The sequence below is a fragment of the Emydura macquarii genome, unplaced genomic scaffold, assembly GCF_026122565.2.
Source record: "Emydura macquarii macquarii isolate MOO-44397 ecotype Brisbane River unplaced genomic scaffold, CSIRO-AGI_Emac_v2 contig_1253, whole genome shotgun sequence".
Lineage (NCBI taxonomy): Eukaryota > Metazoa > Chordata > Testudines > Chelidae > Emydura > Emydura macquarii.
This window is the reverse complement of record NW_027131390.1, coordinates 43,948,228-43,966,750: the sequence shown is the minus strand read 5'-3', so window position 1 is coordinate 43,966,750 and position 18,523 is coordinate 43,948,228. Positions and strand designations below refer to the sequence as shown.

General features: G+C 45.0%; 1 long non-coding RNA gene across 1 annotated transcript in view; it reads left to right on the top strand.

Moving 5' to 3' along the window:
• Positions 1 to 18,523, top strand: part of LOC137154062 (uncharacterized) — a 33,153-nt gene that overhangs the window by 7,894 nt on the left and 6,736 nt on the right. The window contains exon 2 of the long non-coding RNA XR_010920054.1: positions 18,175 to 18,298. This is a non-coding gene — a long non-coding RNA (uncharacterized lncRNA). The remainder of the gene's footprint in view (positions 1 to 18,174; positions 18,299 to 18,523) is intronic.

Here is an 18,523-nt window from a genome sequence, read left to right as displayed (position 1 = left end):
TTCATTTTTTGCAGTACCGCCCATTAGCACATCCTTTCCTGTAATTTTGTAGCATAGGGTCATTCTTTGGTCACTTGTATCAAGGCCTAGTATGGTTAAACTAAAATCTTACAAGCCTCAGCCTGTAGATGTTGTTTCAACCCTTCTTAAGTACCTAATGCATACTTATCCCTTCTAACTTATCTTATATGTCTGTAATCCTACATCTTAAATCTATTTAGCATACAATGCTTATATATAACTTAGCATATGAGTTTATTAGAACATCACACAACACAATGAATGAACGACCAAATGAACTAACTAGCTACAATGGAAAGTTCTACATAAGAGCAAGGTGGTGTCATCGTTATTCCTGCCAGCAGGGCTGGGAAAAGAGACCGATGTTTGTGTTCACTTTTTGTGGAAGCCATTCAGATAAGAACGGCCATATGGGGTCAGACCAATGGTCCGTCTAGCCCAGTATACTGGCTTCCAACAGTGGCCAGTGCCAGGTGCTTCAGAGGGAATGATCAGAACAGGGCAATTATTGAATGATCCATCCCCCCTTTGTCCAGTCCCAGCTGCTGGCAGTCAGAGGCAAAGTGAGAACACAGCAGGGTGTGTATGGGGAAGGATAGATAGGATTGGGTGGGGAATTTTCTGCTGGAAATTTCCAATTTTTGTTGCTGCTGTTGGGGAAAAAATTGAAATATTTTGTTTCGAGTCAACCTGACTCGAAACACTTTGGTTTGTCGAATGGGCTGGTTCACACTGAGCTCACCTCTTGGTGCCAGGTGCAGAGGGAATGAAGTCCCTTGATTGGATTTAAAGGCCTTTCCCCTCCTGCTGGGAGTTAATCAATGCCCCTTGTGCATTTAACTTTCTAGGCCATTTCACACCGATTTCCTGTGGTGTGCTGTGCTAGGATTCCTTGAGATAATTAACTTTTTCCCCTGGAGCCTCACACAAAACTGACCAGGGCCTGGCCTATGATAGAAATGTTGTAGCAGTATAACAACACCAGGTTTATAGTGGAATGAAGCCATTTTGGAGGAAGCTGTGAAAAGCAGTGTTGGGGGGGCCAAGTAGAGGCCAGAATTCAGGAAGTTAAAAAGGACGCTTATGGCACATGCTGAGATGGGCAGCTCAACATTTGGGCCTGTAACTCTGGCCTTTCTTGTCCCGCTCTTGGTTTCACATGGTCTTCTGTGCCCCGTCTGCCTGGAAATTGCCCACACTTCAGCTGTGTGTCCTCTTTCCTCCTTCGCATCCCCATTTAAAACCTACTCCCTTTCATGTAGCCTGCCAGGGTTGGAGCTAGATTTTGGCCTGTCCCTTGTAGCAGGGCAGAGGATGTGGGCTGTCAGGAGCATCTCACCTGCTTGCACCAATGCCTCATGGTGGAGCAGAACACCGTGGCAATCCTTGCCACTAGCAGAGAGCAAATCGGTGCAAACCTATGGATTCTGGCCACCCCAGGAGGAGTTAGAGGATAGGCCCCACATCTCCCCCTGTACTTGCCAATAGTACTGCTGGCCATGAAGGGACATGTTTACCCCTGCAATTCCAGAAGGATGTGTAGCTGTGCCTGTTGTTCTCAGAGACAACCTGGTGCTTGATCTCCAAGGGTATGTCTTCCCTGCGGAGTTAACCTGGGTGATTCTTTCCATGTAAGTTACAATATTGTATGGTTCACCAGTCACCACTCACCCATCTGAACCAAGTGCTAATCAAGGACTGTGAATTCTCTCTTTGAAATTAAGTTACAGGAAGTAGTAAACAGGTGGGGGGAGATATCCTATCTTCACCTAAGAAGTAAATGGGTAGTGAGTTTAAAGAGCAGACTCACCCAGGCTTGGTTGAAAACTCTGGAAAGAACTTTGGGGGAGAGCCTCCTCAGTAAAGCAGCTTAACTCGTCCGTTCAGTTTAGTCTCTAGAAAGTGTTAGGATTTTGTTTTGCATGTGACCATTTGCTCCCCCCTCCCCCACCCCAGTATTCTTACTCACTCTTCTTAAACAGATTCTTGTTTTCACTATAAATGTATCTAAGTGCTGTGATGTTGATCAACGTGGTGGTCCCCAGTTGAATCTTACAGCTGGTGTGTGCTGTGCCGTTGGGAACAGCAGATCCAGTCATTCTGTGAGTGGTCCCTGGAGAAGGGGCCAGACCCTGGAAGGCAGAGTACGCAGTGCTTGTGCTGCTAGAGGCTGATGGTTTCCAGTAGCTGACCCACAACACGCTCAGATGAGACTTCCGCACCCTAAAGGCAAGTGGTGCTGAAGTGCCGCATGCTGGGTACCCCTGGGGAGTGTCACGCAATTATTTCCCAGTCAGTTGTGGGAGAGCTCGCCTGCCTTTCGGAGGTGATTTTGGGAAGGGCTTTAGAAGACTGTTAGTACTCAAGTGCTTTGAGCTGACTCCCTGAGGTCCCTTCCAACCCTAATATCCTATGATTTGCCTGCATCTTCATTGCAAAGTGGGCAGGTTCCAGCCCAAGTTAAAGCAAAGCCTGGGCTCTAACCCACTTTTCCCCCTGCTGGATCAGCTAGCTTGGATTTACAGCACCTCCAAACCCAGCTCAGAGGTTCTGCTGTGTGGGTGTTGGGAGAGGGCAAGGGTTGGGCTAAAACCCAGGTAAGAGGCCGGGTAAATGGTGTCGTGAACACAGCCTAAACTGATGTAGTCTCCTTGGCATCTGTTTGCATGTCTGTCCCGTGTATTGTATTAGTCTGAATGAATGGGATCCTTACTGCCTTGAACAGGAACCATTTCTTTGTGTTTTGTGAGACATCATGTCTACTGAGTACTCTGCATCAATTTGAAACACCACTGTTCATGCCCAAACCCTTGATTCTCATTCCCAGAGATGCTGGTTACAGATTCTGGGCAGACAGACCCGTGCCTGCTATTCTGTCAAATGCAGAACAGACAACTGACAACTGTGCACAGGGAGTGGGAGAGCAACATTAAAGGATTTAATGTCGGTAACCAAATATTTATACTGCTCTCTGCGTATCAAAGGCAATTAATGTAGCTCAGCCAAAAGTGCAGTGGTGATAGAAGCTGTTGGCTTTCAAAACGGGTTGAGAAAGTGCATATTAAATTACCTGCATGGAAGATAATGTTTATCCATAAATCTTAACAGTGCATGGCAATAATCCAGATGTGAGGGAATAAGAAGCCAGAGAGGTGACAATTTCTGAATAATAAAGGAGGAAATAACCAAATGCAAGCAAAGAGCTCGGGAATGGTAAAAAGGAGGTGGCAATCAAAGAGTTTATATGTAAGGGCTTGTCTACCTGGAGAAATTGACCAGAATAGCGATTGCAAAATAAGATTCAGGAATAGCTATTATGGAATAACTCTTCATGAGGACACTCTATTCCAGAATAAGTGATTTTATTCAAGAATAATTACTCCGCTTTAGAAGCACACAAATTAATCCATAATAAAGTAACTTCTGTCCTGGAATTGTGTCCACATGGGGATCTTATTCTGCAATAGCTATTCTGGTTAGTTTTCCCATGTCGACAAGCCCTTGTTCAAAAGAGAGTCTTGAATTTTAACATCCCACCGACGTTTGACAGAAACACCCTTAAGGATTTGTAGCCTGATTTCAAATTCAAGTTGTTGTGAATCATGTGTCCATACTTGTGGGTCTAAATATCTAGAGTTTAACTATACGGCTTAGGGTCAGATCCTTAGCAGGTATAAATGGGCATAGCACCGTTGACTTCAATGTGATAATAGCATTTCACTACTCACGGAGTGGTTGAGAGGATAAATGCTTAAATGTATGTGATGTACTCCGCTACCACCGGGATTTGGGGGGCGGGCAGAGAAGTGCCCAAATCTAGCCCATGATTTTCAAGCAGCCCCTGTTTCATAGACCATGTGTGCAGATAATGCAGTTCCACCAGATTTGCCCCAATGCCTTGTGCTCTTTTTGCTGGCTCCATCCAACCAGAGGCAGTGATCTAGTCAATAAAGTCAGAATGACAAGTGAGACTGGCTCCGAGTCCCATGGATGGGCAGCCAGGCCTACCCAGGCATGATGATGCCTTTGCATTTCTTCTTTGTGCGCTCCTCAAGAGTAGGGTTGGCAGCCACTGCAGGGGCGGCGTGCCAGGGCTGGCAGTTGCATGACATGGCCACATGTACAGAGCAAAGCCAGCAGCTCTAATGAGAAGGTCTGCAAGTCCTGACAGTGGGTGGCTTTCAGGGCTTTGCTTTTTTAGCTTGCCCGTGGGCCCATTGCTCTTCTGCACCCTGATGGCTGACTCTGGATGGGAACCTCATTCCCCGTCACTCAGAGGGATCCATGTACAAAGGTTTTTTTCTGCTTGGAACCTGGCACCGTTCCACAGATTCAACAGACTGTGCCAAGAGCAACAAGTCCTAGCTCAGCACTGGAATGAGGCCGTGCACAGAGTAAACAGCTGCCTTCCTCTGCCCACCAGAAAGGCACCTACGCCACAGCATTCCTCAGCATCGCATCATTAGGTCAGATTTCTTATCTGCCATTCACGGGATGCCAGTGAGCTGGCTGAGTGAGAAATCAGGCCTCAGGTGCTCTATTCCCCTGGGAAAAGGTTTTACAGACAGCAGCGCAACACCCTGTGACGTGTTTCCATCTGCCGTCAGTTCATTTAACCAGATCCAGCATCAGAGAATCTCGAGACTAAAGAGATGCTATCGGTCATCTCCTCCACCTCTCTGCGAGTCCAGGGTTGTTCCCTATAGCATCTTCACTTGTGTCACCAGGCTGCATTGTTTTGTTTTTAAATACTCCCAGCAATGAGCCATCCAGGATCCACCACTCTCTTCCCAAGTTTCTTCCAGAGATCAAGTAGTTCTAGCTGTCCAGAAATTTTCCTCCCCCTTCACTTTGCATTTTCCTTTTATTAGCAGCAGCCCGTTGCCCCTAGTTAGCCCCTTCCACTCTCCCAATCAATCCTCTGCCCCTTGGACACAACTGAATATTATGTTCTCCTGATAGTCATTGTTTCCCCCCCCCAACTTTACAGGACAGATCCTGGGGTCTGGTTGAGCCCCCCCCCCCCCCCCCCCCCCCCCGAGTAATTTAGAGCAGCCTCCTACTCTAGGTTCTGCCAGAAGGAACAGTGCCCTGGTCTGTTCCATTGGCCAGGCATTGCTGGAGCACAGCGCACTCCAACCATGCCCCCCAGGAATGGCCTATACCAGGAGAAGCCAGGAGAGGGTGGTGTAGAGTCTCAGCACAAGGCAGCTTGTGCTGATTAAGTACTGATTATACTAAAGCAGTGCTTCCCAAACTTTTCTTTGCTGTGGCACATCTTGATACCTTTAATTATTTTGAGGCACATCCCCATATAGTCTCCAAATGAACTCATAAATATTCATGAGCCGATTCAGAACTCTTCAAATAGTTGTTCAAAAAATTCCGTGGCACACCTGGTCGAGTCTGGGCCGGGGCACACCAGCTGGGAAACACTGTACTGAAGTGTATCCGGAATGGGAAAGATCAGACAGTCCTTTTCCTCCTACTCACTGCCAGAGGGTTTATAAAAGAGTGCAATATACACAGAGCCCCATAGGCTGAGATCACCAAGTAATGGTCTCACCCTCTCCTTGCTGGAGGTAGAACTCTGACTGGAGGAATAGTTAGAGGCTCGGAATTGCAAAGGCACCAACAGGTCCTGCTTAAGTTTTAAATAACGGATTTAAAAATTAATGGTAGCTTAGCTTCGGGTGATCATGACTCGATCACATTTCTAACGTGCAAGCAGAATAAAATCAATGTTAGTAATCCATATACTTGTAAAATTGGCCCTCTTAAAGCTCATCTTAATTAGTTGTAAGGAAGAACTTATTCAGAAAAATATGAATGATAATTGGGAATCATTTAAAGAATACATTACTGGATGCTCAAAAAAATCAGTCATACAACTAAGGAAGAAGGCTGTACTAGTTTAAAAAGAAGACCTAATGTAGACAGACAGGGAAGTGAAGGAAGCTTTAAAAATGATATATAATAAGTGGAAGAAAGTGAAGTTGATAATAAGGCATATAAATCAGGAGTTAGGAATTGTAGAAAATCAATAAGAGAAGCAAAGGCACCCAACGAGAAATCTATGCCCCACAGAGTTAAGGACAATAAGAGGTTTTATTAAGTATATTAAGAACACAGAGAATCCTGACAATGATCTTGGTCCATTACTAGATGGAACTGGTAGAAACAGCAATAATAATAATACAGAAAAGGTAGAAATGTTCAATAAATATTTCTGTACTGTACTGGGAGGAATAAAATGGACCATATCATTCACCATATGATGAGACTATAACACCCTTTCCGTTCCACTAGTATCACTGGAGGATATAAATCAGTCAGTCCAAATAACTTGTATTCAAGAGTTTTAAAAGAGCTGGCTAAGGAGCTCTAGACTGTTGTTGATTTTCAATTAAGTCTGAGCACTGGGGAAGTTCCAGAAGACTGGAAGAAAGTTAATGTTTTCCTAATTTTTAAACAGGGGAAACGGGATGCCTGACATCAATCCAGGGCAGGATAATGGAGTGGCTGATAAGGAACTCCATTATTAAAGAATTAAAGAAGGGTAATGTAATTAGTGCAAATCAGCATGGATGTATGGAAAATATATCCTGTTAAACTAGCTTGATATCTGTTTTTGATGAGATTACAAGCTTGGTTGATAAAGGTGGTAATACTGACATAATTTACTTAGACCTCAATAAGGTGTTTGACTTAGTACCACATGACATTTTGATTGATTTTTATACCCTTCTAGTTTAACATGGAATACCTTAAATGGATTCAAAACTGGCTAAATTATAGATCTCAAAATGTAATTGTAAACAAGGAATCGTCATTCAGGTATGTTTCCAGTGGTATCTCCCAGGCATCCTTGTTCTTCACACTATGCCATTTAATATTTTTATCAGTAACCTGGAGGAAAACATAAAATCATCACTGATAAAGTGTGCAGATGACCCAAAAATTGGGGGTGTGATAAACAATGATGAAGAGGATAGGTCAATGATTGAGACTTCTGGATCACTTGGTGAACTAGATGCTGGGGAACAGATGCATTTCAATACAGCTAAATGTGAATGTGTATATCTAGGAACACAGAATGTAGGTCATACCTGGAGGATGGGGAACTCTATCCGGAGAAGCAGTGACCCTGAAACAGATTAGGGGAGTCGTAGTGGATAATTGGCTGAACATGAGCTCATATTGCAACGCTGTGGCCAAGAGAGCTAATGTGATCCTGAGATGTATAAACTGGGGAGTCTTGAGTAGGAGTAGAGGTTATTTTATCTGTGTAGAGTACATCCTCGCTATAATGCCCTTCACAATAACGAGGCTTGGGCTACAGTGAACTCTGTCCCTGGATCCCACCTCGAGAGGATGGGGGTAGAGAGCTCCTCCGGCCCTGGGGCAAGGACCAAGAGCTCCCCAGGGCCAGAGGATCTGTCAGACCCTCTCTTTTGCTATAACAAACCCCTGGCTATACCAAACAAATGACTCTGATTCCCAGCGGTTCTCTCCATCACTGACCATTTGCAAACCAAGACTGGACGTTGTTCTAAAAGATCTGCTCTAGGAATGATTTTGGGGAAATTCTCTGGCCTAGGCTGTACCAGGAGGTGAGACTGTGATCACAATGGCTCTGTCTGGCCATGGGATCTATGAAGTGGGGGCACAGGACCCAGTTATTAACACCCTGCTGCACTCCTCAGTCTAACTCTTTTATCATATTTTGAAGCCACCCGCAAGGAGGTGGGCATTGTTTGTGCAGCTTCTTCACTCTAGCTGGTATTCTGCACTTCTGATTATGCCCCAGAGCTGATCTCGCCTAAGGACAGACTTGAGTCAGGGCTTAGAGGATCTGGGTTCAAAGCATCAATTTTAAAGATAGACGGGGCCATTCAGATTTAGTCTGATCTCCTGCATATCACAAGTCAGAGAATTTCACCTATTCCAGCTTCATTTCAGATTTCCATCCCTTGGAGGATGGAATATCAACTCATTAATGCATGGGAGGTGCTCAGATACTATTGCCAAGAGTGTCATAGAAAAAGCCTTTAAATAAACATTTATTATTTTAGTCCCAGGATCCCATTGTGTTAGGCATACAGTTCAACACTGCACCTAGTTACCTCCTCCAGGGTGGGTCCCTAGGCAGAGACCCTGAAATGTTGAGATGTAGCAGAACCTTGACTCCAAATCTTTGCCATTGTGGTGCAAGTCAGGAGAGGGATTGGGTTTGAAGGCTGGGCTCTGAACACAGCTCTTCTGCACAGGTTTCAGGCCAAGTATAAACTGGAAAGGATTTATTTTCTGTCTGGCAGAGATGTAACCAAAATCTCATCAGGGAAAGCTGGAGAGTGTGGAGATCACACATGTCCCTCACAAGGAGAACTGAACAAACCCAAAAAAAAGAAATGCCTAAACTTTCCTGTCTTTTTTTTTCCCCCAACTTTCACTGAAATCTCCACCACTCCTTTTAGTAAACGTGGGGAAATGCACTGAAAATCTTTCTTATCAACTCCAGGAATCCTTTTACAAGCTCTCTCCACTTCCAGGGCATTACACCTGCTCCAAACAGGTGTGACTGACACCCAGCAGCTGCAATTAAATTAATCCGAAGTGAGAGATACAATGTGCAGCGTGCCAGCATTGACAGAAAACCACTTTGCTGTAATCAGCTGCCAGTATAAGCGGCATGTAATGTCTGGTGTGAAAGCAACCACCCTGAGAGCTAATGGACAGCTGTCATTCCAAATTGATTCCTATTCCCTGCTAATGAATTTCACCTGGGTGGGCGGTGCCGTCCAATGTCACTTGCATCCCAGATTCTAATGACATGCAAGTGTGAGATATTGGCAAGATAGCATTCGCTACGTGGTCTCTTGTATCCACACAGACAATTCCATGCATCGGCAGTGAATATGACTGTTCCATCTGCTAGGCCCAAACAACCGATCCGCCATTGATCTAATACATCCCAATAACCATGACAGTAATACACATTTCTTCCTGTTGTATCTTTTCAATGTGACATGTTTTCTTTCCCAAATTTAACAGCTGCTGGAACAGAGGTGAAGGTGGAAGGAAAGAGAGATGTCTGTATGTATCACTCTGTGGGAGCTTTCATTTCAGCTGTGTGCTGTTCATAGCACATTAAGTATGAAGGTCATAGGTGCCTCGCTTGCTGGGTGACCTTGCTGAAGCAAAACCATCTCGCTCATACGCCTCATAGCTTTTTAGTGGTTCAGCATCTGCATACAGATAAATCTATTTCCAACGTGTTGTCTCTGAATTCTTGCAAGGAAATGGCTGTAGTAACGACTGATGCTTCACGCAGATCAGCTGCCTGATACAGCCAGCATCACCGTATGTCTTTGTTTGGCTCTGATGAGGTCTGTAGCTCGAAATGTGACATTGGTACAGGGACTGACAGTCACCCTTTCATATATATGGCCATAATTCATCATGATAGATGGGCTATTGCACACAGGGCCAGATTTAGGGGCAGGTGACTGTTTGGAGGGGCACTGGGCACAGGGTGCTGTTTTTGTTGTTAGCGACAAAAGGGAAAACAGAATGTCTGAAGTAAAATGTTTTCGGTATTCCGCATGTGGATTCCTTTTTCATCAACCTCCTAGAATGTTCTGGACCTTGTGGAATCTCATGGAACCTTCCGAGAACTACATTTTCCTTGAACCTCCTTGAATGTTGTCATCCGTGGCCTCATGGGTAAAAACCGGGTGGTGCCACTTAGTCAGGGAGATGTAAGAATGAAGTGAAGTGAGAGCCCAGCTGCGATATTGTGAACCTTGTTTTATTGTGTACTTGTGAAAGTGTACTTGCATTTTAAGACTTGAGTGTAAGTAGCGAGTGTAAGAGCAAAAAGCTCAATTGCAATCTAGTTTGCAGCAAGGGACAAATATGACGGGAAAATATCTGAAACAGAACAATATAGACTGGGCTTCAAGCAGCAACAATCGTCCCAGGCCTAGGGTTAACATGGTAAGGCTGTCACCTACTGTAACACTATTTAATACTGGTCCACTCAATGTTGGTGCACAGTTCAATTTCTTGACTTTAGTACATTTCAGTGATTCTTAAAATTAAAATTTCTATGAGCTTAGAAGAAACTAACTTTGTTGCTCATAGGGCATGAATAAATACAGATTTACAGATCCTAGCATGCAAATTTATCATCTTACATGGCAGGTAAATCATGCATGCAAATCGTGCATCGAAGTCATGAAATAGGCTATAAATGTAATTAAAAATAAAGTATTCAAAAGTTTAACAAATGGGGGTGGGGGGCCATCGAAGACACTCCTCAGCTGGGGCACCATTTGGTCTAAGGCTGGCCCTGATTGCACACACATTGATTACCAATGCCATGAGTGTACATCACTTGTGTGACATTGCACACAATATGGACATCCTCATGGACAGAGACATATAGTAGTGTGTCAATAAGGTTAGGTGAATGGATGTGGCACCTGCTTACTCCACGAATGGCTTTCAAACTGCAGCTGTTCTGCACATCTACATGTCTGTGTTTAACATAGCTATAACTATATGGCTGTTTATTTAGGGTGAAGTTTTCAAAAGCACTTTGGTAACTTAAAAGCACTTGTTCCATTGAATGTTAATGGTTTTTCTACTCTTAAATCACTGAAGGGTGGGCCTGAGAGATTGGTAAGACATATCAGATGAACCGTTCCTTTTCTTTTCATTTGGAAAATATCTTCTTCTGTCCCCAGCTGTCACAAACTATGAAAGTTAGCCATGCAAGTCATTGTTGCTTGTGAACAGGATTTATATTACCTAGAGATGGGCCCAAACCAAGATCCTGGTTAGGTACTGTCTGGCTCTGTATCTGAACTCATGGACCATATTTTTCCGTTACATAGCTGTAAGTCTAGAGCAACTCCATTTGCTTTACTAGAGTTGCATGAGATGTGCATCAGAGTAACTGAGAACAGAATTTTACCCTGGAGCACTAGCAAGGGCACAATCAAAAGTCTAGATTCTAAAATACCTAAACTTGGTGGGTTGAACTCTGAATGTGAACATTCATAAAACGCAGGCTCTTTCTATTTGTCCAAATATTGAGCTGGATTTGAGCTGCAACCTCAGATCCAAGCCCTGCACAGGATTTGGTTCTATAGTCTGGTTTGAGTCGATCTCTAATAAGTTGCAGAATGCTTTTGACCTTGTATAGCACCTTCCATACGAGTAGCTCAAACACTTAGGTAGCTTGGCCCTTGCTATCTAGGTACCAGCTCATGGAGGGGTTTTAACCTTTAGCTATGGCTTTTCCTGCTCTGAACCCACTGTCCATCTAACCACAGTCATTCTGTGCCTCCCATGATCCGAGCACCTCACAATCATTAGTGTATTTACCCTCTAAATACCCCTGTGAGGCAGGGCAGGTTATTACCCCCTTGCAGAGATGGGGAATTGAGGCACAGAGAGGGTGAGTGACTTGCCCAGGTGTCAGCTGATTTATGTGGTAAGCACCATGGAGTGGCAGGGGATGTTTGACAAAAGGGCTATCCAGTTACAGGGAAAGGAGGCAGACCAGGCCTCCTTTGATCTGGTGGTCAGACATCAACCCCAGTGCCACCCCTGACTCTCTGCATGGTCTGGGGCCTGCACGTGGGTGAATCAGGATTTGCGTGGAGATAAAGGGGCTCCCTCTGGCAGCTATGCAAATTAGCCAGAAATTTTAACACACCCACAACTTTATTAATGTTTCTGCATCTCACCTCTTCCCCAATTTCTGCCATGGGGCTGCTGCTAGGCAATGTCGGTGCCACCAGATGAAACCTCACCTCCTCTGACAGGATGGTTTGGGGTAAATTTCCCCAGGATCCCTTGCTAAGATGGCAAAGTGAAGAGTCCCCTCTAGCAGAAAATCTGTTCCAAGGCTACTCTTATCTTCTAAGTCATTGGGCATGTGACATGGTTATTATTGCTGGACTTAAGTCAGGGCTTGTCTACATTTAAAACACTAGAGCAGCACAGCTGTAGCTCTTCAGTGTAGACCCTACCTGTGCTGATGGGAAGGTTTCTCCCATCAGTGCTGGCATTCCACCTCCCCAAGAGGCAGCAGCTAGGTCGATGGAAAAATTCTTTCATTGATGTAGCGCTGTCTACACAAGGATGTTGCTGATTTTTCACACCCCGAGCAACGCAGCTGAGCTGGCATTGTACTGTAGACCAGTCCGTAGTGGGATGACTTCTTCGGGTGCAGGACGGTGCAATTATTACTGACCACAGCTGGTGAGAACACATTCTTCAAAACCATTTTGGGGGGGGATAAAAAAAGGCTTTTCTTCTCCCTCTATTTTTAAACCGCTCTCAAATGCTGTTTTTCCAAGAAGTAATATTTGCTAGAAAAAATTTTTCTTGTTGTTGTGGGGGAGGGGAGATGAAAAATCAAAAACTGGAAAAATTCCAGGTTTGTTCTGGAAATGGAGATGGGGGAGTGAAAGGAGAAACCAAAATGTTGGGGGGGCGTTTCAGTGAGACACCAGAAACTTCTGTGAACATTTTTTAAATTTCTTTCTAAATTAGTCATGGAAAATCCTTACCATCTTTCATCCTGCTCTAGTAGCTGTATTCAGTAAGTAAAAGCTAAAATGAACAGCTACTTAAGAAGAGTTTTTGTATTTCTAATTTTGTCCCTTGTGACTTAGGCCCTGATCTAAAGTCAATGGGAGTCTTTCTGTTCATGTTGATGGGCTTTGGATCAGCCCCATAGTTCCCTTAAAAATGTTCCTTCATGCCAATGTCAACACTTGTGTGTGTCTGTCTGTCAACAGCCAAAAAGAAATGTTGAAACCGTTAATGAAGAGGATGAAAAAATACATGTCAGCATCTGAATATAACCACCCAAAGCCCAATCAATAACCGGCCATAATAAATGGGTATTAATTAAACCTAAATGACAGGGAAATATACCGTCTCACCCCTAAATCAAAGTAGATCTCCGTAGTTCGTAAAGGTAGAATCTTTCTGGTGTGTGAATAAATGATCAAAGCCTGGCAACATGCAAAGTCAGTAGCATGGCTGGGTAGTATTTTAGAGATCACTGTGATGGGGAGGGAAAGAGGTCAAAGGATGCTTGAGGGCCAGGTGGCGGCAGAACATGCAACCAACACAAAGCCAGGTCCTGCTACAATGTCCCTTAGGCCTGGCCAGGGGAGGAGCTGCGGGAGGAGCAGAGATGAGGTTGGGGGAGGGCAGGAAAGGGGAGGCAGAATTAATGTGAGTGGAGGGAAAATAGATGTGATGGTGCTTTCCCTTCACAGAAAATTAGTAGAGCCCTGCATCCTTCCCAATCAGCTTATCTCCAACCACCATCCTCAGTCTAATCATCTGCACCCGCATGCACCTGCAGCTCTGGGGCCCCCAAACAGCTGTTTGGAGGCCAGCCTCCACCATTGATCAGCTGTTCCAGGGCCAGCCCCTCCAGGCAGCTCTCCAACATCTGATGGCCAGCAGGGGAGCCTGGCAGAACAGCTGATCTCAAAGGCGGGGAAGCAGCCTCAAAGTCTATGAGATGCAGACAGCTGCTACCCTGCCTTTGAGATCCACATCTGCTCCACCATCCAGAAAAAGATTATCCCCAGATATCCACGGATATAAAGCAGATATCTGTAGATTTGCAGGGCTCTAAAAATTAGACCCCTCATTTTAATTTTTTTTCAGACAGTACAGCCTGCAGGACTGTCACACAACAGCCTAGCAGCCCAGACCAACATTGTGTGTCATCAAAAGACAGAGATAAGAAACCAGCCACCGATAGCTGCAGCTAACGGTCTGCAGTTGCCCTGTGTCCACACGTCCAAGAAGCTGGGTCATCCCTGTCTTGTGACCTTCCAAAGCTACAGTGTCCTTGAGCTTAGCTGGTACGTGCGTTCCCATTAGAAAAGGGAGTTAGAGTCTGCTGGGTGCAATCAGTGGCTGCAGCGGCCTTCACTGTATAATCTTTCTACTTCACTTTACCAGCAGTCAAGAGCTATTGTTCAAACAGTGGATCCCTGCGAAAGTGTCAATGTGATGCAAAGCTAGCAGAATAGGACTAGACTGTAAGCGCCAATCATCCAATAAGCATGAGTGTAAATGGAACAGCTGGCTCACTGGGTCAGCTTGAAGACAGACACAGTTGGCAACAGCTTCCTAGAGTGTCAAGAGACAAGGTGGACAAGGCAATATCTTTTATTGGACCAACTTCTGTTGGTGAGCGAGAGACCACATACAGTGTAGGCAGCCTAGCAGCCAGCATCTCATCACACGATTATGGACGGCACATCGCCCTCCAAGCAGTGAGGGGAGTCTGCTTGCTTTGTTGTCGAAAGCAGAACTGAATCAATTGTAATAACGAACCGGCCCTTGCAAGCCTGGCATGTGAAATCTGAGGATTAAAGGCCTGACACCCTTAAAGCCAATGAGGCTGTTTGTAGGGTTGGAGCTACTCGCTGCACGGAGGGGAAATCGGTTTTTGCATCATCAGAGAATTTTTGAGATTTCAAAAATGTTTCCTGTCCTGAATCGAGGCCAAGTTGAAACCTCACATTTTTGCAAATCAAAATTCCAAAACAAATGAAGAGCAGGGTCAATCAAAACCGTTCATTTCCATCATTTTGAAATGTTTTGGTTTGATTTTTGCTATTTCAAAAAACATGTACATTTTTACTACAAACTAACCTAAATTTCAAAACCCAAGTCATTTTGACCCCCTCCCCCAATGGAACTTTTTAGTTTTGAATGTGTCAAATGTCCTTTTTTTTTTTTGACCATTTTGAAACCTTTTTCAAAACAGGAAGTTTCCAAATGGATCCTTTCCTGTGCCCAGTTTTGGTGAATTGGCATTTTCATGAGGAGGGAACCTTTTGTCAAATAATTCACAATCAGCTCTGCTAAGAGAGGCTGATAATCCAGCCACCAGAGTGATCTGCAGCCATGTCCCCACCATGGCAGCACTGAGCCATTCAGGGGGTGCACTGATATCAAGCCTGTGCAGGATGTTGGCTGTTGTTGATCAGCTGACTAATGGAGGAAGTACTGTGGAGTAGCACAGGATGTGCACTCAGTTATCCATTTATAGGGAAACCAACCATGCCCCCTTAGATCTCCCAGCCTCTGCCAATGCCCGGGCATTAGCCGTTCTCCCTGGACCTGGTGGAGGGCTAACTGGGGTCTGCACATGGGGGGGCGGGGGGGGGCTGAAGCTGGGACTAGGAGCAGGCTGGGCACTGCTTGGAAACAAGCCAGCAAATGTAAAACACCCTCAAATTTCTCTCCCTTAGAAATGGGGAATCGCCAACTCTCACTACTGTAATACAAGTCACGGGATGTTTGGTGGTTTTTTGTCTTGAAACCCCAGCTTCTGGCCTCCTCACAATTTCACGGAAAATGAAGACGTTTTTAGTCCTGATGATTGTGGAGAAAGGCTTGCAAACATTATCCCTAAAGGCTGGGAAAGAGCCAAATATTTTTTTCTCCAGAATTCCATGATTTTTAAGCCAGTTTTGTGATTTTTGTTTTGGAGCGAGCCCTGGCCCTTAATTTTTGAAGACTTAGGGCTGGCAATGCTGCATCTGAGCCCCCAGAAAAAGCCACCAGTTTCCAAGCTTTCTGCCTGTTGTTTTTAGCTCCACCTGGTGAATTTTGAGTGAGAAGGGGAGTGTCCCGGGGGTGAATTTGTATCCAAAGAAAACCCTCCTAACAAAGACATTGTCTAAGCAAAATGCAACATTCCCCTCCCCTCCCCACCCCCAGCTCTGTGGACAGCAAAGTGGATGGAGGCTTTCAAAGCTGGAAATGCTGATCCTGCGGTAACTGTCAGCGCCAATGACTTTATTCCTATTCCGTCAAATGACTGATGGAATCACTTTGTCAGAAGCAGGCTACTGCAGAACACGTACAGTTACTCAAGGTACCATTATTGATTGGCTGCATTCGGATGGCTTTAGAGCAGCATTTCCCAAGTTGGGGAGGGGGTTTCCCTCTCCTTCTGGGGGTGTTCATGCAGCAGATATGTATACATCAGAGTGTGAGGGCTTCTAACAACACATGCAGGGTTGAAGTGTGTGTGGGGCGGGGGGGCTCAGCTTTCTAACATTTGAGAAGACTGAATAGTAACAAGAGGCCTAATCTTTCAGACACGCAGGAATTACTAAATCAGATGCTTGTTTATCTCTAATTGTTCCGGTTTGGCTGAGCCTGGAGACGAGTGGCTTCTGTGGCCGGCTGCAATGGGTTTTGGTCCGCCACTTCCCCAACCTCAAAAGTGTAGAATCCAACTCCTACCTTTGCAGGCTCAACTCCTGGTGCTGTTACCTCAATAGCTGCATTTCCTATGACTTCACTGGGGCCTCAATTTGGCCTCCACTAAAAAAATCCCAAACCCATCACAGCCACTAACAGCACAATGGCCAAAGCCTCCCTGAGTGTCCCACAACGTGTAGCCATGGCGGTGTATGCGCTATACCTATTCGATCACATGGGGTTTGAGCTCTTGCCCTCTCAGTCTTTTCCACTATGTCAATGGACTTTGGCTCAAGCCCTAAACGGGGGCTAGCAAAGAATGTAAATCTGAGCACAAGAGGCATTTTGCAACTCTTCTAAGGACCCCCAGAGAAGCCCAGTTCTAGCAGTGTGATTTCAGAGGTTGGAACTGCAGGGGATCCGCAGTTCTGCTAACCAGGCTGTGAATCAAAGTCTCTGCTCTTTCTAAAGCTGCCACCTGGTGACTGGCAGGACTGAGTGGCGTTTCCGTGACCTGGGAGGGTAGAAGGCCGGAGGAGGGGGATTATTTCTGGGTGATCTGTGATTCTTGTGGCAATGGGCACGGGGAAGTAATCCTAACGCTCTTCAGATGCAAGCCTGCAGTTATCTACACCACTAGTCTCATCTGGGGTCTCATCAGAGAAGATCAAGGCACTGACAGGGAACTCTCTCTTCCACTAACCCTGTTCAATGGCAGGGCAGTGGCTGGTAAGATTATTGCCATCCAGGGTTTAATTATGGTGCCTATCAGCATTCCTAATGCACCTATCACAATAGCATTTCTATTCTGCACATTGGTAAGCTGTTCCTCAGAGGAAGCAGTGAGAAGTGACCTGAAGAAGAGTCAAACCTTCAGATGCCTCTTGGCTTTAATCACAGGCTTCTACTCTTGAACACATCAATGAATTTTTTTTCTGCTGTTCTTTTGCGAATCTTCCTTTAGGAAAAGCTGTGTCTTGCAGTCTAACCTGAAGCAGGCAATGGTCTGCTCTCCTTGGGGAGGGATTTCAGAGCCTTGGGAAAGAAAGCTCAACCTTCAGGTCCCTTGCATCTACCCTGGGGTTCTGTCATACGTAGAATGCTGGATGATCACGGCTTCTGAGGTGTGTACTAGGAGGAGAAGCTGGTTTCCGGCTGAAATTTTATTTCCTTGTTAAAGCCGTTTGCTCATGAAAATTGTACAGACATCTGGCAATTAGGGTTGGGATTTTTCAAAACATCAGAGCAACTTAGTCCCATTGCATCTGTGTTCCTAAGTCACTTCCAACCCATGTCGGCTGGTACAGATTTGAGCAAAAATTATAAGCACACCTTTCCTCACTGCCGCCTCCTGATGTCTGCCATATTCTTGATGACCGCATTCCATATGTTGTCGTGTTTACTATGATGTGCAGGAGGGGGGCTACACTGTGCAGTGATTAGTCCTACACCTCTGGTAACTTCAGTTCCTCTTCAAGTGAGCTTGGATGTCTCAATCAATTCCCAAAGGGACATTCTGCATATCACAAAATCAAAGCACAGGACAATGGGAATGGTGATCTTGGCTCAGAAAAGACAGTAGGACAGCTAATAGATTTTAAGGCCAAAAGAGACCCTCCTGATAATCTAATCTGATATCCTACATTTAATTTGCAGCAAGGTAGATTCAGGTAAAATATTAGGAAAAGCTTTCTAACTGTACAGATACTTAAACTCTAGAACAGGTTACCTAGGGAGGTTGTGGAATCCCTGTGACTGGAGGTTTTGAAGAATATCTGGGAGGGATGGTCTAGGTGTACTTAGTCCTGCCTCCATGAAGGGAGATAGACTAGATGGCTTCGTAAAGTCCCTTCCAGCCCTAATTTTGATTATTTTGAAAAACAGGCCAAAGAACCTCACTTCCGCATCAAGCCCATACCATCTCTTTGAACTACAGCACAAATATTTTAGAAAACATCCAGTCTTGATTGAAAGTCTTCAAGCGGTGGAGAATCCACCATGGCCTGGGGTAAGTTGTTCCAATAGTTAATCACAGTCACTGTTTTTAATACACCTGAGTCAGCCATCTCCATTTTGAACACTTCTCTTTGAGTCCAGGGCCTCTGTTAGACTGTAACACAGATAACTTGGACGTGGTGAAGTTGTCTTCACTTGGCCTAAATGTATCAAAGGATTTCTTTATAAAATGAAAGATCTTATTGGCCTTCAGATGTTAAGTGTGAAAAGCTTGTTC